At 38.0% G+C, this 27,887-nt stretch overlaps 1 long non-coding RNA gene across 6 annotated transcripts in view; it reads right to left on the minus strand.

Moving 5' to 3' along the window:
• Positions 1-14,918: 14,918 nt before the first annotated feature.
• Positions 14,919-27,887, minus strand: part of LOC148130555 (uncharacterized) — an 83,216-nt gene continuing 70,247 nt past the window's right edge. For all 6 annotated transcript variants that reach the window (XR_015749990.1, XR_015749995.1, XR_015749991.1 and 3 more), the window contains exon 4: positions 14,919-15,429. This is a non-coding gene — a long non-coding RNA (uncharacterized LOC148130555). The remainder of the gene's footprint in view (positions 15,430-27,887) is intronic.

Consider the following 27,887-nt stretch of genomic DNA (forward strand, 5'->3'; position numbering starts at 1 on the left):
TACTTAAATCCTGAAGCAGGCGCTATACCAGAGGTAGGCAAATTAATGTGGGCCATGAAATTGTTAAGAAGAGATCAATTTAGACATGGAAATCTGCAGTGCAGTGCCATATATACAGCCCGGCTTTCAAAGGGTTCAAACACTCATTTTTAGCTGGCATTTGGAAAGCTTGCTCTATGTATAGTATATTTCATCCCTTGATCTGAGACTAGATGCATAAAACATGGTCTCTATTGCAAATATTTGAGGCAGCCACTAGTCTTAAATAATAGGAGGACTTAGCTTAGGGTTATCTGCTGTCCACTTTCTTCTTTCATAAGCTTTTTGATAGAGACTAGCATATCCAAATAGGGTTAATAATTCAAATAAACAAATAAATAGAAAAGTGAACCTCAATCCAGAAGAAGTAAAATGCCAGTAACAATTGCCTCATTCACCCACCTATTTAAGCCCCAGATAATTTCTCTCATGTAACTACAGGATCCCCAATTGAAAGGTAAGTATACATACAACAAAGAGCTTACCTCTCTACTCTTGCATATACTGAAGCTCTGTAGGTATACAAGAGTCCCACAGCTTTGAACTTCAACACAAAACTGCAGCTGCCACCTTTTTTGGCCTTCCCTAAATATAACTTGGAACACTCAATATTCAATTTTCAAAGCTACCCGGCTATGTCTTTAACTTAAGTAGGTAAATTAGTCTTTCTAATGAGTGTTATTCATCCCATTTTCATTTTGTGTAGTGTGAGCAAAAGTATAATGTGGGATTATTTAACATAAATAAATAGTATTGGAAAGGTTAATATGAATTTAAGTACCATCTGGCATTAACTTTCACAATGAAAGGGTGTATGTGTTTTTAAAAGAGCAGCTCTGGCTTTAGGTTTTACAGGGAAAATATATTTCAGAGCTTCTTTTTTCCAGGTGTGCCAAACAATCTTAAAAATAAGAATAAACATTTTTTTAAACAGTGTGTTATTATTGCAATTAACTACTCCCCTTTTCAGAGGCTCTGTGCATCAGATTACATCTAATTGCCTCTAAACAATTTACTGGTGGGTTGCTTATAGAAAGTAAACAAATACAGTTTAACAGCCATTTTAGTGAAGGTTGGTTTGCTTTGCTCTGCTTTTCCTTCCCTGTTTTTTGTTTTTCCTTATACTAACAGGGAGAATCATTAGAAATTCCTCTTAAAATCCAGCCATCTATGCTTAAGGATCAATGCTTGGTAAACTGGCGGGTATTCTGCAATAAATTCTCCCATTTATAGACTTTTCTTAGACCTAGTAGCTGCTAATGTCATTGAAATTGATTATTTGTGGTGTTTTTATCACTGCTTAAAATATCTAATTGCTTTTTCTCCACGGACTTGAATTTCGGTTGCTTGTTGCTTGACAATTAATGAAGGGACAAAGCCCAAGTAATGTGACAAATTTGGGGCCTACAGAGACATTATTCTGTTGATAACCATAGACTTCATCAAAATGGATAGATTCCCAATTTATTATACTGAATTTTAGTTTCAGTTGTTTTAGCTGAATGCCATGTGCCTGTTTTCTTATATAAAAACCAGAGCCACTTTGGTTAAGACAGTTCTGTTAGATTTGATCAGCAGTCACCTAGCCATGTTTTCTTGCTTCATTCAAAGCTACATACAGGTTACACTGTGAAAAACTGAAGGGATCAATGATCAGCAAAACCAGGTATCTGAATCAATTGTAAATCAGGAAATATATTCGTAAAAAATTTGATGGCTCATCCATTCTATTCCTATTAGTATCTTATATTACTTATAAAATACTTATAAGATACTTATATTAATTACTACCAACCTGCCTTCCATCGAGGACCTGTATACTGCATGAGTCAAAAAGAGGGCTGTGAAAATATTTACAGATCCCTCACATCCTGGACATAAACTGTTTCAACTCCTTCCCTCAAAACGATGCTATAGAGCACTGCACACCAGAATAACTAGACACAAGAAAAGTTTTTTTCTTGAAAGCCATCACTCTGCTAAACAAATCATTCCCTCAACACTTTTCAACTATTTACAAAGTCTGCACTACTATTACTATTAATCTTCTCATCACTCCTTATCACCCATCCCCTCCCACTTGTGACTGTATAACTGTAACTTTGTTGCTTGTATCCTTACGATTTATATTGACTGTTTCCTAGTATGATTTGATTGCTTATTGTACCCTATGACTATTATTAAGTGTTGTACCTTATGATTCTTGACTCTTGACGAATGTATCTTTTCTTTTATGTATACTGAGAGTATTTGCACCAAGACAAATTCCTTGTGTGTCCAACCACACTTGGCCAATAAAGAATTCTATTCTATTCGATATAATTGTTTGGTCAGTTCAAATGAAGGTGTTTGTTGTTGAGAGTTATCATAATATTCATACTCATTGATTGTACCTAAATCAATTATTTCTCCTAAAACTAAGATGCAATGTAAGTATTTTAGAGAAAGAATGGAATGGGAATAGTAAAATTTGGAGGCAGAAAAAGCATGGGCAAAAGTGAGGTCAGAAAGTTTGCAAACCAAAACATAATATATAGAAGTAGAATGAGCTGAAAAGCTAGAAATAAAAACTGCTGAAAAGTCATAGACGATAATAACAGAAACGCTGGAATCCCTAGAAAAATGGTTTAGTGTCAGTTAACTAAAGATGCTCCGAAAGTTATATTACGTTAAATAAGAAGCATTTGACATTTCTTATATGGCTCAGATTCTGTGTTGGGAAGAATATAAGAAATGCCAAAGTCTTCTTATAGATGCATCATCTTCTAATCATCCCTTCCAGGTCACCTTCAGTAGCCTTGCCCAGGATCATCTCTTTTGGCGGGGTGAAATCTTCCGTGTCAGACTTAAACTATTTCTAATTTTTGATTCATTGGGTTTCAACGCAGCAAAGGATGCATGCATGACTTGCTCCACACCACGTCCTTGTCCTTTGAATCACTGAGTTTATTGTGTTGATTAATAAATTTCAAAGGGGCTTTTGTGAAATATTAGTGAAGGCTTCATGTGATCAGGAAAAATGTGAAGCCTTTCCCCATTGCTGAGTTAAAGTACTTATTATCCATCCTCAAGTCAATACAAGATTATGCTACCATGAAATTTGCTGCCCATATGGTCACTTTCTGACCTGTTTGTGTTCTGTCTGTTTCAAATCACCAACAATTGGTAGTGTCCTGATTACACAACTGCAGAGTGAAGGAACTTGCTCTTGTTCACTCTTGATTTCAAAGTGAGAGTGAGAGTGGTTCAATCTTTCTCAGTCTTCTCTGTGATACAGCATGAGCAGATAAACTCAATTTGAAACCCTTGCTTATTGTTGCCAGATTACTTCACTCCCTATCTGACTTACTTCCATATTTTACTCCCTACATGTACCTACCTTTATCCTTGCTCTTGCTTTCTTGTTCACTAACTCATCCACTCACACACACACACATTTTAACCCCTTATTCTTTCCCTTCTGCTCTCTTCCCAGATTTGAATTTCCTTGTCCTTGCAAATGGCTAGGCTCTGATGAAATGAAGAAATCATCACAGGACACAGCAGGAAAACATTTATACTGTAGTTAGGTTGATGGAGAAATGCCATATATCTTAAAATTATCCTTCAGCAGTTCCATGTCCTGTCCATGAATTTCTATTTAAAAAAACTGGGGAAGGAATAAAATGTATCTCAGGAATAATTTCTGTCTGTTGTTTAAAAAAATGATGAGGCATTCTATTGCTTAATAAGAATTTATTTGTTTATTTAAATTGTGGTGCAGAGGAACAATGTTTTAACCCTTCATGGCAATCTGATCCTTCAAAAATTATGCCTTGAAGCAAAGACTTTATAACTTGAGAGGATGGACAGATGAAACAGTGGCTATTGCCCTGACTTTTATGTTAAATCCCTCAAAACAGTAATAGTATGGAGGAGCACAGTGGAAAGAACAAGGACTCAGCATAGACCAACTGCAAGAACAGTTCATCAAAGATGAAGCTTTGAAAAATGAAACTATTAATTTCTACTCTGTCATTCTAGTCTAGTTACTATTACAGATGACTAACAAATGTTTGAAAAAAGAAAATAGACTCTTAAAACATTTCTAATCATTAGATATACAGATAGATTATTACAAAGAAACAAGATTCTAACTCAACTTCAGCAAAACCCTAGAAGAAGGGGGTAACAAAGATCTAAGAGAAAAAGAGAGAGGCACCACCCAACAAAAAAAAAGAGAAAGATATGTGTAAGAAGGAAAGACATAGTTGAGGCTGAACTATGAGAAAAAGTTGCAAGTTAAGGATTCAACAGCTAGAAATCCACCATCCAACCCCCTGCAAAATTAAAAGTATAATGAAATAAGGAAAAAATTGCCAGTTCTTGACAAGTCTTATCCTCTACCTATAATCCATAATCTTATAAATCATCTTTAGAATGACTATTAATTCCTGTTCATAAATTAATGGCTCCATTTATAGTCTAATAGCTTCTTGTATGATTTGGTTTAGGTTACAACGGCAGTCTATAGTGTGTCACTAATTTTAAATGCATTTTTTTTACACAGAGATACAGATGCATAGAAACCACTATGCAATTACGAAAATAGCTTCCAGATCTCCTTAAGCATAAATAAGTCTCCAATTGTTTCTGTCCATCCAGAGTGTTCAGGCAGAGTGGGTCTCCTCCAGGTCCCTTCAATTAAATGTCGTCATCTTAAAGAACCGAGGAAACGTGCCTTCTCTGAAGTGGACCTTGTCCTCTGGATCAGCAGCCCCAGAGATACATATGGCATCCACCCTTCAACTGTTCCAGAGGTTTCCTAAAACCTGGCTTTCATCCCAGGCCTGGGATTTGGGTGGAATCTCTGGCAATTTTCTTTTTTTTTTCTGGATCTTATTTATGTGGTTTTGCCTGGGTGGTCAGGTTCTTTTTTAAATTACGTACTTTTAAAAATTACGTATTCTTCTAAATATTGTAAAAGCTACCAGAATCTTTTTGGAGTCAGGAAGTCTAAACTCCTACAAATGAAATCAAATAAATAATAGTAAAAAGATTAACTGGTGGCATTTTTATTTTTAGACTTTGACAGTTCATATTAGGCACACATGGGATGAACTGATTGCATGATATATATTTTTTGTAATAAATTGATTGAACATTACAATTAAAAAAATAAGAACTAGCACATAATAAGAATAAAAAGAATAAAAAGATAAATATAAAATGCAGAAAAGAAAGGGGGAAATAAAAATAGAAAAAAGGGGGAAACAATATAGTAAGAAAAAGAAATGTATAAAGAAGTAAATTCATCTTTAAAACAAGTATAAACAATTTTAGTAACTTATCACCTTCCTTTAAAATACAAAAAGTAATCTTTTCTTCCTATATCTCATCTCTTATTATAAAGAAACCTTTAAAACCGCGTCTTCCCTTTACTTTTAACAAACTTGTTCCTTAATCCCATTAAATAATATCCTAGGAGTTGATTTTTTTTCTCTCTCTCTCATTTTTTTTCTTTGTCCTTTCTCACAAAATTCTTCAAAACTTTTAACAAATATCTTTTGTAAATCCAATATAAGAAAGTTATCTACATTACCCTTTTAGTTTGTTAAGACATCAGCCGGTTTCATTTGTATCTCCTGTATACAATATATACCGTATGTGGTATAAGGTATATTGGTATATTGAAAAAGAGCCAGGTTATGTTTAATAAATTCACCAAAGAAACATTTTTTATACATCTGGAGAAGAACTAGACATAGTAGACAGCAGTGGGGTTCTTCTTTTTCCACTACCGGTTTGGTGATTGTGCGTGCACCTAACGTGTGTGTACCTAAAACTGCAGCATTCCACACACCAGCTGAGGGCTGCAGCGCTATTAAGCTGAGAGGATAAAGAAGAGAAAAGCGCAAAGGGAGGATGGGAGGGCCAATCCTGAGCTCTTCTCTTCTTTATCCTTCAGCTGATAGTCAGAGGCTTTTTTTTCTCTTCTTAGCTGATGTCGGGGGCTTTTTTTACTACCAGTTTGGCCAAACTGGGCCGAACGGGTAGCATACCACCATTGATAGTTGACCACTACATATACCTTAGCCAATGAATCTCAATGGAAGGTGATACAATAAAAGAAATTGAATGGCATGTTAAATGGGGTTGGCGGAATCTAAGCATCATTTTCAAGAACAACCTCTCTCCATGCCTGAAGAGAAAAGTTTTTGATCAGCGTGCCACAACCTGTTCTATCATATGCTGGTGAAACATGGACATTAACCTTACTATTGATACAAAAGCTATGAAGAAGAACTATGGATTACAAGACCAGATAGAAAGATCTGCACATGGATTAGACAGCAAACAAAAGTATATGGGTTTACTCTCATCAGGAGGGTAAAAGAATTCAAATGAAAATGAGCTGACACATAACAAGAAGAACTGATGGCCAGTGAATCAAGGCAATCATAGAACGGATCCCACTTGATTAAAAAAAAAATCCACGAAAGATACCTAAAACCAGATGCATCAATGACATCAGCAAGTATTGCAGGCCCAATTGGCAAAAAAGAAAGCTCAGGGCGGTATTAGTTGGAAATATGCAAAAGTGGCCTTCATCCTGCAGTGGATAGACAATGGCTAAAACGATAGTGATAATGAAGGATGTACCATTATATCCTTCCACATCAGCCCATCATTTTTTAATCCACTTTCAAATCAGTCTTGGTCCTTATCTGGTAAATTGATTCTTCTTCTATGTAATCTTTTAAAAGCAGTCAATTTATATTGGCAGATATTCTTAAAATTCTGGATGCCTTGTTCACAAATACCCTTCCATATGTCCAATGTTAAAATAGTTTGCTCTATTTTTTAGCAGTAAATCAAATGTCAATGTTCTTCTCCTTCAATTTTAATTTTTAGTTCCTTTTGGTTCCCTCTAGTGTCCAACCTTCAAAATCCAATCTTATCATTTTTTAAAGTATTCAAAACAAGAGCATTTTCCTATGGGAAGGGGTTTTTTTTGATTAATTTTGAAATCTTATTTCAAATCCATCTGGACCCTTAGTCTGTTTGTATCAACATTCTAATCACTGTTTTACTATGTATTCCCCCCAAGAAAATTTTAAGTTCTTAAATTTGTATTTATAACTTCATTTCCTAAGGATTAAAGGACACTCACCTGGTGTAATTAAAAAAAAAAAACAGCCATTCTAAAGGTTCCCGGTATCTGAAAAGCTGTTAACAAGCAACTTCCAAAAGTGTTTAAGAAAGGAAGTATATGAACTTTATGCCTCTAAAAAGGCTGACTGCAGTTTAAGTAAGCTGACTATTCCCTCATTTTCCAGAGCATTAAACCTACAGGATGTTATGAACTAACAAAAACCATTTAATAAAACTTATGATAAGCAGGCTTGTAATCCTGCACTTTGGATTGGCCCTTGGATAGCGAACAGGGATTGGTCCTCACAGAACAACCTGATTGGCTATTAGTTTAACATCTCTCATTGGGCAAAAGTTAAGCATTTGGACACAGGTCATTGGTTAACGGGTCAGTAGCTAGCTCTATAAAAGGGCTGCTGCTGCCAAGGGATTTTGCTCTGTTTTCTGATCCTTAATAAAGAGTTGAAGTTCACTAATTCGCTGACTTGTCTCAGTTACTTACACCCATGCCCAGAATATAACACAGGAGACAGTCTGTTTGGCAGTCTCCTTATGAGGAGCAACTGTCTGGAGAACCTGTGGGCAATCCCAAGTTCTCTCCTTGTTCAGCTCAGCAAAAAAATGTCTCATCTTGAAGTGCATTAGTTGACATGACAAACATGCATTTGTCTCTGTCTCCAGCTGATCCTACAGCTTCCTATATGACTTAGAATAACTTTTGTCACTTTGAATGTACACTAATCGGCATACATTAAAATGAAATTTCGTTGCATACAGCTCTCAAAGGGTCACACCCTATATGGAATAAATACCCTTAATAATCAGTTTTGCCAACAGAATATAGCCATATCCAAGTCCCAAAATGGTTAGCTCTAAGAATCTAATTTTGGCTTACTTATCTAATTGACCACACTCTGTAAATTTGCAAATCTTCTACCGCCACTGAAATGGACATCTTGCCCAATAAGTGCATCAAAAACAGGAGAGAAGCTGAATCCAAATGGAAAAATACTGTTCAATTTCTTATCCTTCAGCTTGAACCTGAAAAGTACAGCCTCCATGGATGAACAAAATTATACATTAACAATGCACTTAAATATCAGTCTTTAAGCACAGGACCATATCTATGTGCTTGTAGGTGTAAATGTGTATGATTATTTTGTTTTAAAAGTGAACCATGCATGTATGCCTAGATCAAAATAATTGAAGTTCCATAATGTTGGGTGTAGGGAGGGAAGAGAGAGTAGTTTCTTCTTCATGAAAGCATGATAAATAATTAATCAATGCAGCCATGTGGCAGTTTGAAATGCAAATGTGATGGCTGAAGGTACAGTGCTCGCTATCAAGAGGAAAATGATGTGACTGAAATATACAACCTGTTCTACCTGCTGATTGGAAAAAGCTTGGACATGGGGATGAAACAGAGCCAGGCAAAAGCCTCCTTGGCCAACCCTAATACCTGCCTTCGACCTGCCACTTGCTTTCATATCCTGTCCCGAAACAACTCTTGCTTTAAAAAATGATGAAAGAATTTACTGTACGATGGAATAAAAAGAACACAACCTGAAGAAAATTTTCCTCCAGGTTGCAGGCTGCTGGAGAAAAGTCTCTCTTTTAAGTCTCTGTTTCTTTTCCTCCTTTTTTTTTAGTCCTTCTTTATTATTAATTTGCAGCCTTTTCTTTGCTATCCACATTCTGCAGAGTCATTCCCGCAAATAGTTTCATGACTCAGGAGGTGACAACATCAACTTGCAAAGGAACAAAGGAAGGAGGATGGCATCCTGTGTGCAAGTCAGCAAGGGAGAAGTATTTTTTTTACTTATCAAACTTGGCTATAAGCAAGGATCTTTTTATGCAGCAGGTAAAAAGGGGGAATTGAGCTACTAAGGCATTGATCTGCACCGCAGAGACATAACGTTTAAAGCTCAGATCTTCCACACTACAGTTTGCTTGGAAGATTCCATTGGAGGAAGGAGGACAATCTCAAAGGAGACTGAATGGGAGGGAACTGAGTCAGTGTGTTCTCCATAAGCTGCTGAAGCTGATTGAACCTTGGCAGCCTCCATTAAAAATGCTTATTGGATTGATGAGGGCAAGAATAGTTGAGGGCAACCCTAGCCATTCAAAAAGAGTCATGTGTTTATAGGAACTGATTTGTACTGCTAGTCCTTGAACTGTTTAGAGGCAGAGGCAGTTTACAAGGCTGGTTGCTAATGTCTACATGTCCAATACAGTGAACATGTATATTTCTTGGTCATCTTCTAACAGGAATGGAGAAACAGTGCCCTCCAAGTATTGCCAAATTATATTGCACAACTAGCTATAATTAAGGGGTTAGCAACATCTGAATGAATGTTGTCTGCTTGTAGTGCATGCAGTTCTAATCTATTTAAGACCAGGAATTATAAGAATAATAAAATAACAACAGTTGGAAGGGACGTTCGAGTTCTTCTAGTCCTATCTCTTCTCAAGCAAGAGATCCTATACCATTTCAGACAAATGGCTATCCAATCTGTTCTTAAAAACCTGCAGTGTGAGAGCACTCTCATCCCACTGATTAATTGTTCTCTCAGGAAATTTCTCTTTTCTTCTAGGTTGGTTCTTTCATTGTTTAATTTCCATCTATTGCTTCTTGTTCTGCCTTCAGTCTAAAGAGGTGATAAAATTGTTGTTATTTGTTCACTCATGTGTCACTAAGATTTACATGAAGATGTGGTATTCTGTAGCAAAGATGTGTAATGTTTGTAAAATCTGAAAGGAGATAAATGCTTTTTCACAGAAATGTATTCACTTTAACCCATTGCTGAAGCTATGTACAGTATATCACATTTTATTGTGACAAAGTATCTCTACATCCAAAACAACATCCAAAACTTCTTACAAACTCGGATATACAAATATTCTTTAAGGATAACAAAAATATAGAGATAAGACATTTCATACAATGTCAGAATAAAGACTCCTTTGCCCTCTTTTGTAGTGCCTGAAATTTAGGTTTTGGTTTTTTTTAATGGATTATGGGTTATTATATCTTTTGTGTTTTGACATTTAATTCCTCCCATTAAAATAAAGTACATGATGGAAGTAAAAAATTCAAACCTTCCATAGGTTTGAAGTTGAAGTTTTCCCCATTGCATTTCAATAAAATTATTTTAAATGCAACATTGAAAAGAGCTATTCCTGCAAAAAAGAGTGAGCCTTTCTACCTTAAAATTAATTTAATCTAAGCTAAATAAAACACATAACTTTGAATTGAACCTAAATTACCTGGAAGTTGTGTCATCTAATATGGAACTATGCATCTGGTTTTGGTCAAACAATAGCCAGCATTTGAATTCTGGAAACTGAAGCCCATATCTCTTAAAGTTGACAAAGTAGACCACAAGCCACTTCTTGGTAAGATAAAAAAACGTGGGATAGATAGCATCATCACCAGATGGATTTGTAACTGGCTAAAGGACATGACCAACCACATACAATGTGTAGTCCTAAATGAAACTGCATCTACATGGAGAGAAGCATTCAGTGGGGTACCCTTGTTTTAGGCCCAGTACTCTTCAACATCTTCATCTATGATTTGGATGGGGGAATACAAGGGGAACTCATCAAATTTGCAGATGACACCAAGCTGTCAGGAATAGTCAACACTCCAGAAGATAGGCTTAAGATACAGAAGGATCTTGACAGACTTGAACATTGGGAGCTATCTAACAAAATGAAATTCAATGGTGAAAAATGTAGGGTTCTACAGAAAAACCAAATGCATAGGAATGGTATAGGTGGTAACTGTGACAAGGATCTTGGACTCCTAGTGGAAGATCACTTAAACATGAGCCAGCAGTGTGCTGCACCTGCCAAAAAGCCAACATAGTTCTAGGCTATATTAACCTAGAGATAAAATCAAGAGCACATGAAGTGTAATACCACTTTATAATGCCTTGGTAAGATCACACTTGGAATACTGCATCTAGTTTTGGTAACCACAGTGTAAAGAAGATGTTGAGACTCCAGAAAGAGTGCAGAGAAGAGCAACAAAGATGATTAGGGGAATGGAGGCTAATTAGAATTCAGTAGCTTGCAGTTCCGGTTTTAGCAATAATTAAAAGCAACACAACAAATTTGTTGAAATATATATTCCAGTCTATTACTTTGAACATATTTTTTAAAATAATCCATTTCTATCTCTTAGTGGCATTAAACATTAAAAGACTGTGTTAAATGTACGTCAAAATTTCCAAATATATTTCAAAATCTCTTTCCTCCCTTCCTCTAAAGATATTTATTTCATTGCTTCAAAATGTCTGGAAATTGTACATCTCTAATTTATTTCCATCTTTAATTTCCTTTGACATTAAGTAAAAAAAATTGTCATTTCTTGTCTTACTTTAAAAGATAACTACTAGCTTCATATCTGCACTTTGAAATAACTTCATTTGGTTTTATCTTATGATCTTTCAATTCTTAGATAAAGGTCTTTTGGTCCCATTTTATAATTAAAAACATAAATAGCTTTAATGTTTTATTGTGAAAGAATAATGTTGCTTTTGTCTAACAAACCAGTGTAAGAACTTGGGCTATAAATTGACTACAAAGCAAAAGTACAGTTGTAAGAAGAGGAGATGGCTGTAATGACAAGCGTATTTTGCAAACTTGGGAGAGATCTTTTGATAGATGATAGAAAGACAGTGCTACAATACACTCAAGGAAGGGTTGACACATCCAACAGGGAGCTGCAGCCAGCCATCTCAATTTGCATGACTAATCTTAACAAGCTTGGGGTTTTTTATTTCTAAATATTACTTATATTTTTGTAGTGTGTTAGGGATCTCCTTGTGACAATATTTCTGCTTATCTATTACTATAATAGTGGGGAAAAGCACAATGTTTTTGAAATGTATGTGTGTGTCTGGATCTGGGACTGGGACTATCGCCTTGCAAGTCTCAAGGGAGTTTCTAGTTGAACAGACCAAACCAAACACAGCAAGATAATATCTAACTATTTGGACATATCATGATCAATAACTAATGCTCTATGAAAAACACATATGCCCCAATATGATTTTGAAAGCTTGATGCTATGGAGTATTCCACATCTCAACAAATATTTCAGCAAAGAATACCTTTCCATACCTCAGTTAAATGTATATATATTCTCTTCTTTTAGAGTGTTCCCTACCTCAGCAAAGAAGTGTCCCATAATATGACACAAATAACATAGCATACTACTCAGTGGGTGTGGAGGTCATTTCCATTTGTCCTCCAGCTATCGCTCTTTCAGATAAACCAAAAAGCAGGGCTTATATTGAAGGATCAAATTTAGCAAGATGAAGAAAGGGTATCAGGATGTGGAATGTATGTGGAGCCTTGGCCCACATATGAAACTAAGTGGGCTTGCACTGTGATGCTCTGTCCATCATCTTACTCATTTGAACCCGCCCTCCCCTTCCATCCTGACAAGGCAGTCCTGTAGCTATTCAGATGTTGAGTCTGTCAAATTTAAAGACAATGACCAGGCCTGCTCTTTATGAAATCTTTACTGCTGAATGGCAAGGGTATTTTTTAAAAAAAGAAAGGGTAAAGATAATTAATGAGTTAGCCAATTTATTAAAAGGTTACAATTACAAATTATCCGACTGGTTGTTGCTTAAATCAAGTAATATATACTGAGCAATCCTAAATTAAGTCAAACATATTGCTGAATTACCCAACTTTGTTGTCAGATGGAAAGGCGGGTTATGATTGTCAGATGGAAAGGCGGGTCAGCCAGATGTTCAGACTGGATTTGGCATTTTTGTCCACCTATCAAGTCCTTCCCAAGGACTGAAGATAGGTAGATATGGAAGTTTGATGGGGTTAAAGATATTGACACAAGATATCTTCCAAATAAAGTTGTCTTTTGCAATTGACTGATGGTCATTTTTATCAATGCCAATGGTGTTCCAGTATTAGTACTATCTTTGCTTTCTCTTGGCATTGTCATTCTATTTCTGTTTGCAGGTCTTTGTATTGTTTTATCTTCTCCAGTTCTTTCTATTCTATTCTCCTGTCTCCAGATACTGCCAGATCTACCATACTGACTTTTTAAATTTTTATTACCAACAGTTGTTAAATCTGGGGTGTTATGTGGCAGGTGCTGTCAGTTTGAATTGAAGTACCAGACCATTTTAGCTTCTTACTTTTCTATTTATTATTATCGTTATTATGGTTTGTCATACAGTCAGCCAGATGTTTAGTCAGGTGTGGATGTTTTATGACGTTAAAGGTATTGTCACAAAATATAAGATGTTCCAAGTAAAGTTGCTAATTATTATTACTTTTTTTTTTCAGGGCGATCAAAGCAGAGGATCAATATTGTTAGAAGAAATAAGACATTGGATTTTCATTTCATTTTTCTGAAATGTATTTTTCTGTATTAGAAACTACATTGATATTCTAGGTTCAGCTGGGTTCAACAGTCCTTCAGGACTGTTAATTGTGTTGGGATATTTATACAAACTCCTAAGCACTCTGAATTAAAGGCATGTAAAATATCTATTTGCAGATATGGATTAAAATCACGTGTCAAGAAGCAAGTTTCATCTACTAGAGAGGAAACCACAATCTTGTTATATTTAGTAAACTCAATATTTGGTAACATAAGGATTATTGGATGTAGTAAATTATACTGATTGCATGAAATTTAAATATTTGTTCTGACTTGTACTGTCACAAAGTGATTTATGAATGGATGACAGAATCACATCTTAAAACCTTACTATGTAATTTACTGCAGTAATGAAGTACTTCATTCATTAGTCACATATTTTATTCCAATTTTTAAATATTGCATATTTTATTATTCTACCACTAGTTTGTTTTTGTTTTCTCCATTTTATTTCAATTGATTTATTAATTCATCTGTGTGTGTGTGTGTGTGTGTGTGTGTGTGTGTGTGTGTGTGTGTGTGTGTCTTCTCACATAACCAAGTAAAATACTGGTCAGCAATCTTATAAGAAATGTTTGTTGATTAAATATCCATTTCTGCTTTCTTGTGTAGATTATTGGCATGTTCCCACCAGTCATCACACACATCAAGATTTGGCAATGACATAATCACTCTAGTTCTCTACCCTGTTATCTTATCCACATTTGGAAGCAAATGAATTCCAGCTAGCCATCTTAGAGATTCCTCTGATACTTCACTTCTCATCCGATCAGAGAAAATCAGCCATATATATCTATCTGTCTGGAAAAACAGGTAGGATACAGATTTTTAATCTCTTTTAAGAGTGTTTTTTACTAATAAACTAGTGGAGTTTCTTCTCAAACTGAAAAGAAACTCTACCAGCTTATTAGTACCAGTCTAGACTTAAATGCATATAATGCAATTAAGAAAACGTAAAAAGTCAAACCATGTTAGCTTTTTTGTGGAAACGTATTAGCTAGCCATGGCATCATGTTAACTGGAATTTTATTGCAACACTATAAAAATAGCATGTCAGTGTAGAGATATTTAGAACAGGGAAAACTCTTCTGTTTTGATTGAAAATTATAACTATAAATTATCTTTCTATAAACACTGCATTTCACAAGTGTTATCACATTTTCCCATTGTTATTTTGCTCTAGCCCTAAGTATTGAATAACAACTTTTGGGTCCTTCAATACCCAATTTTTTTAAGCTACTGAAAAGCCAGTTTACTGTAGTTTTGTAGCTTCCTTCCATTTTTTCCCTTTCTTATATTTTAACCATTGTGAAGGAGGATGTTTTGTTTTGCAGAGAGATTGTCATGTTGTTGCTGCTGCAAAACAATCTGTGTTGTCAAAAACAAGATAAAAAGAATTTCTGTATTTCTCAAGGAGAAGTTCAAAGGTTTGAAACCATTTCTTTTTTAAAATATGGTTGCTTTATTTTGACATGACTTATAGAGTTTGACATGCATTTGTACCCTCACTATTATGACAATTGTATTTAATGAGTTGAAAACACAGTAAAATATTCTACAAGCCAGTTCACCAATGCCAACTGAAGACAAAAGGGAAGACAACATGAAGTAGAGGGGGGGGGAAACCCCAAGCTGAATAGTTGATGTATCTGAAATATAATGAGAAACTGCTCTCTTCCATTGCACGTGGGCTCTTTCAAAGTACCATTTTGGTCACACAGGATCCAAGTCTTTTCTTGAGTCAAGGCTGAATGTGAGCTTATTAAACTATGTTTACTTAGCTTCATGTCATAATAATGAGTGACTGTTACAGATGGTTTATAGCAGTTCCCCTGGAATTAAAAAAGAAAAGGGAAAGAGAAATCAGACTCCGTCTTTTCTATAACACTAAACACCAAGACATTTTTGGATATTTATTTATTTATTTATTTGATTGGTTGTTCAGTAGATCACAATCTCAGCTTGAGGCAATGTATGATTTTTATAGCCTTTTATCTCACAATAAGTTGGGAAGGCAGGGAAGTTCATCTTAGGAAATTCTGATCATCCCAAGAGATCACATAATGAAATGGGGTCATGAACATCAGTCCACCCATCCCTACCATGAAGCTTCAACCAAATTTTCTGGACTTGATGTTTTCCTCTAGCCCGCATAGTCTTTGCAAGATATAGTCCAGCAAATTCTGAAGTTGGGGGGAGTTTTCTTTAGCCAGTTCCCCATGGTAGTTTCATTTTTTTCATTCTCATGGTTAAGGATGCAGGGAATTAAAAAAAAATCAAGATGGCAGCTGTACCTGCACAATGAACCTGCACTAACCTTCCTTTTTGTGTTGCACCCACAAGTCACATGTATTTATTTATTAAATTTATATGTCCCCATATCTCACTCTGCAAAGTAACTTTTGAATGCAGTTTATATTCAAAATAATAAATATAAAAACACTAAAAGTATTCTCCTATAAAACTACAATTTTAAATTTCATTAACTTTTAACTTGTATTAATATTTAACTTTCATTATTTTTTAAATGGGAAGTTGGCATACCAATGAGATTGATCTGCCCTATCCATGCCATCAGAAGAGTGGTCATTCAGGTCCCATTCAACCAGGGTACTCTGGCTGGCAGGATCTACAAAAGGGGTGTCAAACTCAAAGCCCACAGGCCAGTTCCGGTCCACGATGTGGTGGATCTGGCCCATGGGGCTGTCCTGGACTACCCAATGTGAAGATGAAGGAGCGGGTCAGTGTGGCTTTGGTCCAGTCTACTAAATGCAAAAAGAAAAGATCGGGCCAGCTGGGCTTCGGCCTGATCTACCCAATGTGAAGAGGAAAAGTTCAGGCCAGCATGGCTTCGGCCTGGTCTACCCAGTGCAAAGAGGAAAGATCAGGCAAGTGTGGCTTCGGTCTGGTCTACCCAATGCAACGAAGAAACATGCCATCAGTTTGGGAGTGATGTCAAGCTGGCCAGGCCCACCCAGTTAGCCACACCCAGTCAGTCATTCCCACCTGGCCCCCCGAGGTCAACCACAGCACTGATGTGGCTCTCAATGAAATTCAGTTTGACACCCCTGATCTAGAAGAATAACCTTCTCTACCATCTATCCTACCCTTTGGAACATCTTGCCCCTGGAGTGAGGTTGGCTCTAGCTAACCTTCCACAAGAGCTTAAAGACCTGGCTCTGGCTATTGGCTTGGGGCTCTAATGGAGAGGCTTCACACTGAGGCTGTTTGATAGATTAATAACAGATCTCACTTTTGCCCCTGCTTATCCTACTTCCTCCCCTCTCAACTTTTAGTTAGGATTGAATATTTGTATTTTTATAGTATTTTATTTGTATTGTGCATAGTTTTGTACAGTACCTTTTTAACATTGCAATCTATTCGTAGGAAATGACCAAGCTGAACCCAAGGGAGGAGTCAAATGCATCATCAGTTTCAAGTACCTCCATGCCCACAAGAGATCCAAGTCCAACCCACTTTAAATGCCACTGACTCTTATCTACCACCGATTAACTTTGATTGTAAGTAATTCAGATTCTTGTAGAGAGCATAAGCTTGTAATAAACTTTCATATTCATTTGAACCGCCTGGATTTCCTGATTTTCCCATGCTTGACACCAGAATTGCCTTGTGTAAGATGGTCATCCAATAAATTTAATACATAATACTAATAAATAATAATATTACAAAGTAAAGCATCATCCTCGTTTTCAACAATTTCCATATAGGCCTTGTCAAGTTTTATGGAAAGTATACATCATAGGAATCTGCCATCCAATATGTTGTTTGGAAGTGTGCTTTCCTACTTGGACAAACTTAAGGAAGAATGAAAGGCAGTGTTCCTTATGGTATGGTAGTCATTTTGTGAATGAGTTTCTAGCCATTTTATAAGATCATTCATGCATTATCAGAATGTCAAATGAGCTCCTCGGTCTCTCTTCCCATCACCTAGAGCAATGTTTCTCAATTTTTGCAACTTGAAAATGTGTGGACTTCAACTCCCAGAATTCCCCAGCCAGCTATGCCAGCTATACTGTCTGGGGAATTGTGGAAGTTGAAGTCCACATATCTTCAAGTTGCCAAGGTTGAGAAACACTGACCTAGAAAGATTGAAACTTTGTTGTTGTTACTTGCGAAGTCATGTCCAACCCATCATGACCACATGGACAACGTTCCTCCAGGCCTTCCAGTCCTCTACCATTTTCTGGAGTCCATTTAAGCTCATGCCTACTGCTTCAGTGACTCCATCCAGCCACCTCATTCTCTGTCATTCCCCTCTTCTATTGCCTTCAATCTTTCCCAGCATTAGGCTCTTCTCCAGTGAGTCCTTCCTTCTCATTAGGTGGCCAAAATATTTGAGTTTCAACTTCAGGATCTGGCCTTCTAAAGGGCAGTCAGAGTTGATCTTCTCTAGGACTGACCAGTTTGATCATCTTGCAGTCCAAGGGACTCGCAGGAGTCCCTTGAAACTATCCATTGCATATTTGCTTACCACATTGTGAAATTAAGGCCACTACAGGTAATAAAGCAATACTAATAACTGGAACTAAATCAAACAAGTAGCTATCAGATACTGATTAATGGAATGTTACTAGAGAAGATGCAGTTAGTTAAGTACTCTCGTTCCACTGTTGCCACTTGTTGAACAGTGGTGGGATGCTGCCGGTATAACAACCAGTTCGGTGATTGCGTGTGCATGCCTGACACGCACTGCGCGCATGTGAACAGCTTTCCAAAAAGCTTACCTGCTATTATATATATATATATATATATATATATATATATATATATATATATATATATATATATATATATATATATATATATATATATTCTGAGGTTCTCCGGTATTTGTATGTGGATCTTTGGTTATTCGGGTTTTCTCCGCGAAGATTGGAAGTAACTAGGCAACGTTTCGATGAAGTCTCATTCATCATCTTCAGGCTTGTGTCTTCGGCTTTGTGCTTCTCAGAGTGATGTGAGCTTGTGATCCCCCAGCAACTAAGACTAACCTGAGCACAACCAAGCCCCCACCTGAACAGAACACACCTCCAGCCAATCAAAAACGGCCAAGCCCCCAACCAATCAGAACACAGCCAAACCCCAACCAATGAGAACACACCCCCACCCAATCAGAACACAGCCAAGCCCCCACCCAATCAAGTCACACCCCCACTAGCAGTTAAAAGGAAGAAGCAGCTGCAAGCTCACATCACTCTGAGAAGCACAGAGCTGAAGACACAAGCCTGAAGATGATGAATGAGACTTCATCGAAACGTGCCTAGATACTTCCAATCTTACGCGGAGAAAACCCGAATAACCAAAGATCCATATATATATATATATATATATATATATATATATATATATATATATATATATATATATATATATATATATACATACATACACACATACACATACACATACACATACACATACACATACACATACACATACACACATACATACATACATACATACATATATATATTCCTTAAGTCTTCGCGGGTATTTATATGTATGGTATTCAGCTTTGTTCGGGTATTTTCCCATGTCATTATAGTTGTGCTATTAAAGTTGTAGCAACGTTTCGGCAGAATCTCATCTGCAATCATCAGGCTTCTGTATAGTGTTGGTCTGTGAGTCAGACTTTCACAGCTGTTTCTGTTTTAAATTTGGGGCTAGCCTACTGCTGTGCCAGAATGGTTTTTTCTTCATCCAGGTTTGCAATGATGGGTGACAGTGGTGATCCCATAGGGGCTCCTTCAATTTGCTTGTATCTTTGTCCTTTGTATATGAAATATGTGTTGGTTAAGCAGTGTTCTGCTAGTTCCATGAGGTGTTTAGCTGGTTGGTATTTATTTTTGATGATTTTGAGAGTTTCTTTTATCCGGACTTGAGTGAATAGTGAAACCACGTCGAAACTTACAAGCAGATCTTCTTGTTCCATGTGTAGATCTTTGACCATTTCCAAGAGGTGGTATGAGTTTTGTACATGTGAAGTTGCTGCTTCAGCATGGGCTGTAGCTGCTTTGCTAGGTATTTGGCTAGGTTTTGTAGTGGTGCAATACAAGCAAATTGAAGGAGCCCCTATGGGATCACCACTTTCACCCGTCATTGCAAATCTGTTCATGGAAGAATTCAAATCCAGAGCCCTAGCCAATGCCACCCACAAACCCAAACTTTGGTTAAAATACATCAATGACACATTTGTTATTTGGCCCCATGGAAAAGAAAACCTAAACAATTTCCTAATACACCTAAACAGCACACACCCCAAAATCAAATTCACCATGGAAACAGAAACAAACAAACAACTACCATTCCTAGATGTACTAATCTACAAAAAAACAGATGGCACACTAGGACACACTGTATACCAGAAGAAAACACACACCAACTGCTACCTCAATGCCCAATCCCACCACCACCCAGCACAGATAAACTCCGTGGCCAAAACACTAATTGCCAGAACCAAATGCCTGGCAGACAAGACACACATAAAGACTGAACTATGCACCCCAACTAAAGTACTGACAGCCAATAGCTTCGACAAAAGCAAAATCACTGGCTTGATCCACAAAAACACACTGAGACATAAGAAGATGAACAGACCTATGGAATAGCTGTCCTGCCCTACATAAGAGGTACTACAGACAAAATTAGTAAGATATTACACAGGCATCACATCAAGACTGCCTTCAAAACAGACAGAAAAATAGCAGCCATCCTAAGAAACCCCAAAGATAAAATTGACCTGGAAAACCAAGGCATATATGAAGTCCCCTGTGCATCATGCCCTGCCACATACATTGGACAGACCAATAGAAGAATAAGTACCCGCCTAGATGAACACAAAAATGCAGTAAAAAAAGCTGGAACACACTTCCTCACTAGTCCAACACATGAAAGCAACAGGTCATAGCATCAACTTCAATGGCACCAAAACCCTAGCCACTATAGAAAACCCCAGCTACAGAATTATCAGAGAAGCCATAGAGATTGAAAAAAGACCTGAAAGCATGAATAGAAGAGATGACTCCACCAGACTGTCAATTATCTGGAAGCCTGCACTCTCAAACAAAAAAATCTCCACACCACAAGCCAGCCAAACACCTGGGCACAAACAGACTCCCCCTGATACCTCCAGCTCAAACACACCCCAACCAGGCACCCAGATGAAACCTAGCTTCCTAATAAATGATAGCCGTCCACTTACTTGGAGCCAAGCCGCACTAAAAGCCTCCAATACAGGAAACACAATTTTGCCAGCCAATCAAGACAAAAAAAGCCACAAAACAGACAGAAGATATTAGAAACACCAATCAAGCAGAACACAGCAAACTCCAAGACCAATAAAAACAGTCCAAGAATCCCAACCAATCAGGATGAAGAAAAAACCATTCTAACACAGCATTAGGCTAGCACCAAATTTAAAACAGAAATGGCTGTGAAGCCTGACTCACAGACGAACACAATACAGAAGCCTGATGGCAGATGAGATTCTGCCGAAACATTGCTACAACTTTAAAAGCACTTGGGCTTTCTCCCGCATAAAATTTTCCAATTTTGCACGGGAGAAAACCCGAATAACCAAAGATCCACATACAAATACCCGTGAAAACCTCAGAAAACAAATATAATATATTTATATAATGTATGTTATGTACTGGGGAGTAACACAGCTGAGGAACAGTAATCCACTTTGCCACGCGAATCAGCTGAGAGGATACAGCGCAAAGGTGGGTGGGCGGGCCTACATGATCGTCGGAGCGAACCGGTTCACTGCCAGCTGATCATTGGAGCTAGAGGTTCACCTGAACCAGGAGAATCCCACCCCTGGTCTTGAATGAAAACAATGCACTTCAAAAAGCAATGCACTTCTATTGGGAATCAGAGGCCCATTCATTGTTTTTACCTGGAAGCTACCAATCCACACTATTTGGTTGCTTTATTAGTCCTTATCCAGCCTGTCACAATGCTCTTATGTAAGACTAGCCCTGGAGAGAAATCCAGTTGTGACAAGAAAAAAAACACACACCCAAGTGCCATTAGCATATTAGTGTCCTCTATTATTCAAACACCAATTAACATCACTCAGTGGCTTCAAATACACGCTAAAGAATGATTACGTGCAATATTTCAGAACTCTAAAGTCATAAAGGGTAGATCTGAACCCAAATGCAATGGATCTAGGTAGTCTATATTATGTAACAACAGATAGCGACAGGACTTAGACTCGTATAGAACTTCACAGTGCTTTACAATAATCTGGATTCTCCTTTTACTGACCTCGGAAGGATAGAAGGCTGAGTCAACCTTGGGCTGGTGAGAATCAAACTGTTAAACTGCAAGCAGCTGGCAGTCAGCAGTACTGCATGCTAACCACTGCACCACCCTAGCAAATGAAGCTGATTATCTACTATCTTGTCACAATGGAGAGACAGTTAATTCTATCTGCTTCTACAAGTTAGTCTACTTCAGGGACACTGAATATTGTTTTTTATTCAGGCATGATATTCCCTCTGAAAAAAATCGGGCCGGCCAAAAGAGACCCCCCCACCGCGCGCCAAGAAATCGCTGCCCAGCTCCCTTTTCCTGCCGCTCAGCGGCCTCCGCCGCACCGCCCGCCCGCTGGGCTCCGCCGCACCGCCCGCCCGCCCGGGCTCCGCCGCACCACCCGCCCGCCCGGCCGGGCTCCGCCAGGTATCCGGTTGGGGTGTCAGTTGCTACCGTCCAGTGCGGCTCCGCGCAGCTCCAGTACCGCAGATGCCCGGGAAGGGAAAGGCAAAACCAGGAGCCGCTGCTGCCGCTGCAAGCGCCGCCGCGGCTCTTCCTTTTGCCTTCCCTTCCTGAGGCAACGCAGAACTGGAGCCACGCAGAGCCACGCCAGCGGTAGCAACTCCTGACTCGGGCCTCCAAGGGAGGGGAAGGAGGAGAAGGAGGGGGAAAGGGGGGCGATTCTCCCAAAAATCGGAATTCGATTTTAATCAGAAGAATATCATGTCTGTTTATTGTTATTGGCTCTTAGTGAACACATAGAGAGCAAGGCGGGGTGCACAACTACTCTCATAATTCCTGGCCTGCATGGAAAATAACTTTTATTTAGGGGGTATGAATAGTTAATTAATCAATTCCTCTGAAGCATACAGGTTATGTAAGAGCTCATCAGTGCATTTTCATCAGCATTATAAATTCCATCTAAGTAGGCATGGGAAGCATATCCTCCCTTTTCTAAAATCAAAGCTACGCCTTCAGATGTTCTCTGGTGACTTCCAGTTTCTCATCCCTTTGTACAAGAGATCTAAGTCTATCATTCCCTCTCATGTCTCCATATGGTACAGTTTCCCATAAATTTTTCCTTCGGTCATGAAATGACAGCAAAAATAGATTGTCACGCTGGACAATTACAATTTACTCTGGGGGAGTCGAACTCCTCTGGGTGTTTTGAAGCCTTACTGTAAGTTATATTTACTTAATTTATGCCTCTACTGACAAATAATTAGGTCAGCAATTAATTTTAAAATGCAAATGGACTGCATGCTTTCATCTTTTGAGAAGCATGTACCCTTTGTCTTTCATTCATTCTTGCATTAAAGTCTTAATGGGTTTAGTTTAGTCAAGGAAGAAAATTATACTTTCTAAGGCTTTGTTTACTTGATTGAGTTGGACTTTTTAAAATTAAATATTGACAGCAAATGTTTGTTCAGATCATGTGAACAAGAATTTAATGAAATAAAAGAACATAATCCTGTGGTACTGTTAAATTTGATTTTTTTAAAGAAACATTTTTGCTTATAATACATTTATTGACCTTGATTGTCCAGATACATGTACACAACACAGTCCTGACAGCAGAATGCCAATTTTTGAACAGTTTTTCTGAAAACCAAATGAGAGATGTTCAGTATAAAAAAATCCCATTAGATAGAACTAATGCCTACCATCATTTTTGTGGCTTTATAATATCCCACACTCTAATGTGACAATGTAACACCCACACATATGGAATGGAATGTGATAAAATTAAATAGACGTGGAGTAAAAATATTTAAATTATTATAAAATCATTGTGGGGTATTCTCTTCCCTTCTACAGCAATAGCAGTTGCTGGTTTGCAAAAGTGACAACTCTGCCTTGCTAGGAACCAGTTCAAGGCTTCAGATCAGCCCTAAAATTGGCCTTTCGAGTTGGCATAACGATGCTCTTACCAGCAACAGTTTCATCATTCCAGACTGGGAATTGGGTGACACATAAATTTAATAAATAATCTGTTCACAACAATGTGAAGCCACAGCTATCAGTTCTTTATCTAGTGTTGACCTTCATATGCATAAAAGTTTTTTCCCAAGAACCTACTATTATTATAGTTCAGGGATCTCCCATGCTGACTGGGGAATTCTGGGAGTTGAAGTCCATCAGTCTCAAGTTGGCAAGTTTGGACCTCTGTTATAGTTGTTCACATAGTCAGCCAGATGTTTATATTGGATTTGGCATTTTTATCCACGTATCAAGGACCTGCGATAGGCAGATGTGGTTGTCTGATAGTGTTAAAGATTTAGTTGCAGGATGTAAGCTGTTCCAAGTAAAGCTGCCTTTTGCAATTGACTGGTGATGATTTGTCAATGCCAATGGTGTTCAATTGATACTCCAGGTGTTTTGGAATTGTATCCAAGGAGCCTATTACTTTTGGTACCATCTTTGCTTCTTGGGAAAGACTTGATAGGCGGCTAAAATGCCAGATTCAGCTGAAATATCTGGCTGACTATGCAACCAACCATGTAATTTGCAACTGTTCATTTAGGGAGAAAACTGGTGTTTGGCTGAAACTGACTCAAAGAAACATTAGGATCTGCAATCTCAGTAGCACAGTGCAAATCTGAAATGAAAAAGTCCCACTACCATTGGTAAAGTAAACCAAAATATTTCCATTCAGCCCTGGTAGTCAGGGGCTAATCCTTGAATGAAACCTGAATAGAAAGTACAAATGCAGTAAATCTGTATTCAACGTAACACTGTGCATGACTGGCTGGTTCCACACTATTGCCATCTCAGAAAATAGGGCCAACCATTCTGAGCTGAAAAAAAATCTGATGGATCATGACAGTGGGATAATACAGAGACAGCCCTAACTCTCTGCTACCACCTTAGTGGCGTTCTAAATATTTGCTTCCAAGATCTTGTCTCCCTTTACCCAGGGGTGGGATTCAAATTTCTTAACAACCAGTTATGTGGGTGTGGTCTAATTTGTGGGTGTGGCTTGGTGGTCATGTGACTGGCTGGGAATGGCTTGTATGTAAATATTATAAATATTTATGTAAATATTCAATTTTTTATTTTAAAAAAGAGCAACTTTTACCCCAAATCAGGCAAAGCAGGCAGGCAGATTGAGTTGCTCACAGAATCACAGATTCATTCAGAGATCTATCTTTCTGCAATTGGCTACCTGAGTCTGTCACATAAAATTTGCTTGCAAGCAAACACATAAAATTTGTTAGCAAGCAAACTCACAAAATTAACTCACAACATACCATGTATGTAAATATTGATTTTTTTATAAAAAAAGAGCAACTTTTACCCCTTTCTCTGCTACCTACAGAAATGGCGAAATGGGAATAAAGTTGATTTCTTTCTTCTTTAAGTCAAAGCAGCATTGAAATATCCAGAATTGGATCAGCTAGGGACACCAAAGAAAGATATGTTCTCAAGTCCATCAACTTCTTGGTTCATCTTTGGATTCATTTTATTTGCTTCAAGACACAGAAAGAAAGGAATACAAAGCTTACAAAAATATGCAAAAGGGGGAACCAACAGAAAAAAAGAAAATGTTGCATTATAGGTTTAGAAATGTCTTGGGGGGGGTGGAGGTTTAAGCACAGCCTTAAAGCTTGAGTCTACAGAATAATATTGATCCATCTTTCCATCCCAGCAGCAGTCAGTTCAAAAGCAGAGAGTGAACATATACAATATCATAAAGCTAAGTTATAAGTTCAAGGTGGCATTTTCTTTTCACTGTTATAAGAATAACTTCTTTTGCTATGCCTGATAGATCCATAGTTCCTGATTCAATGGTAGATACCAATATTTTGGTACATAATTCAGGATTGTATTCACATAAACTATAGCCTTTTTCCAAATAACAGGGCCTTTGGCCAAATTTGAATCATCCCTGAATTTAATTGCAGAAAACAGGCAGCTTGGAATGTGATAAAACAGGAAGTTTTGGAAGAGCAGAAAAGAAAAAGCTGATGACAACAAACAAACAAGGGAAAATGCAGCATCTTGGCTTCATATTTTTGCTTTGGAATTTCTCTGTAGGCTTTAGTAGCGAAGAGATCACAAAATGATTCCATAATTAAGCTTGCTTATTTGTTTGTTTGGTTATTTATTTATTATTTGCCTTCAAATAAGCATTAACTCCTGTTAACTGCCTTGGACTGTAGTTTTCTTGCAAAAAATTTTTATTAGTTGTTTGCTATTGTCTGCTTCCTAGGGCTGAGAGAGTAACTGGCGCAAAGTCATAACGAGGGAATGAAACTCATCCCTTCTCCCAAAGCATAGTAAAAGTTTACAGTCCCAGAAACTTGAAGGGAGATGGCTTCATTCATTCATTCATTCATTCATTCATTCATTCATTCCCCACCCAGTTTACTCATAGCTATCTAAGCTGACATTTGAAGTATCATGCTAATTGACCACTCATTGGTGTTTTTAAGAAAGTGTCAATGTCCATAGGCAATCTCACTCCACCTAGGCCCTTAGTCTACAAAAGTGTAGATTTATAGGGTAGGAATCAAGAAGCAACATTTGGGATGTACAAGTATTACAAGCAAACAAGAGGGCTATCAATCAATTGCCAGACCCCCATGTTACACTAAGCAGTCCATTGAAGTGTGATTCCTGCCTGGAGCTTGGTTAGAGCTTGACCTGACTTTGGTAGCAACAGAAGAACAACTACTCTGAGGTAGTGCAGGAACTTTTGAAGGAATACAAAGATTGGGTACCACTTTACAAATTTTAAGAGTTTTATTTATTTATTTATTTATTTATTATTATTATTATTATTATTATTATTATTATTATTATTATTATTATTATTATTTATTATTTATTTATTTATTTATTTATTTATTTATTTATTTATTTATTTATTTATTTATTATAATAGCAATAGCAATAACACTTAGACTTATGTATCGCTTCACAGTGCTTTACAGCCCTCTCTAAGTGGTTTACAATGGCAGCATATTGGCCTCAACAATCGGGGTCCTCATTTTATCCACCTCGGAAGGATGGAAGGCTGAGTCAACCTTGAGCCGGTGAGAATCGCACTCCCGGAGTGAGCAGTTAGCCCTGCAGTACTGCATTCTAACCACTACACCTCCACGACTTTTATAAGGACTAAGTTCTTATATGGATGTGGTTACACAATCTTAGGTGGGTAGAGTTAATGGGACAATAAAGTATTTTGTACAGTTATCTGCTACATCATGGTATATCCAGTCTTTGAAAAATAAAGAACCCTCATAGTCACCCAGACAACTTTGTGCCTGAGTTGTCTCTCAGTTTCTAGCACAGGTCCCTAACCATCAGTGGTGGGATTCAAAAAAATTTACGACCAGTTCTGTGGGCATGGCCAGGTGGGCGTGGCTAAGTAGGCTAAGATTGGGTGGGCATAGCTTTTTTTGGCAGCACCTCCCACCCCATTTTGGGGCCTACCTGGCCTCAGGGGAGCCTCTGGGCGGGCATTTTTGCTCCCAGAAGGCTCTCCTGGGGCTCAGGAAGGGAAAAAAAAACAGCATAGAAGGGGCATGTAGCACCCTTCCACACTCTATTTTGAGGCCTTCCTAGCCTCAGAGGAGCTTCAGGTCTTTGCTCCCAGAAGGCTCCCTGGGGCTCAGGAAGAAAAACAAATGGAGCATGGGAGGGGCACACAGCACCCCTCTACACTCCATTTTGAGGCCTTCCTGGCTTCAGAGGAGCCTCTGGGAGCCCATTTTTGCTCCCAGGAAGCTTCCCTGGGGCCCAGGAAGGCAAAAAGGGAGGGAGGGAGGGAGGGCTGTGCCCTCTCCCTCCCTTTTTGCCTTCCTGAGCCTCAGGGAAGCCTCCTGGGTGAAGCAGTAAGAAGCGAGGGGAATCACGGCACAGCTGTTTGTACGAACAGCTGATTGTCGGGAAGTAAAAAAAAAATACCTTAAGGAGTGACTGGGCGGGCGAGCATCGGGCGGATGCATCGGGCAGGCAGGGCAAGCAAGGAAGCAGCAACTGAGTGACCGGGTTGGAGCCA

The sequence above is a fragment of the Notechis scutatus genome, chromosome 5 (assembly GCF_049901735.1).
Source record: "Notechis scutatus isolate UNSWTSFEM ecotype Mainland chromosome 5, rNotScu1.2, whole genome shotgun sequence".
NCBI classification, from domain to species: Eukaryota; Metazoa; Chordata; class Lepidosauria; order Squamata; family Elapidae; genus Notechis; species Notechis scutatus.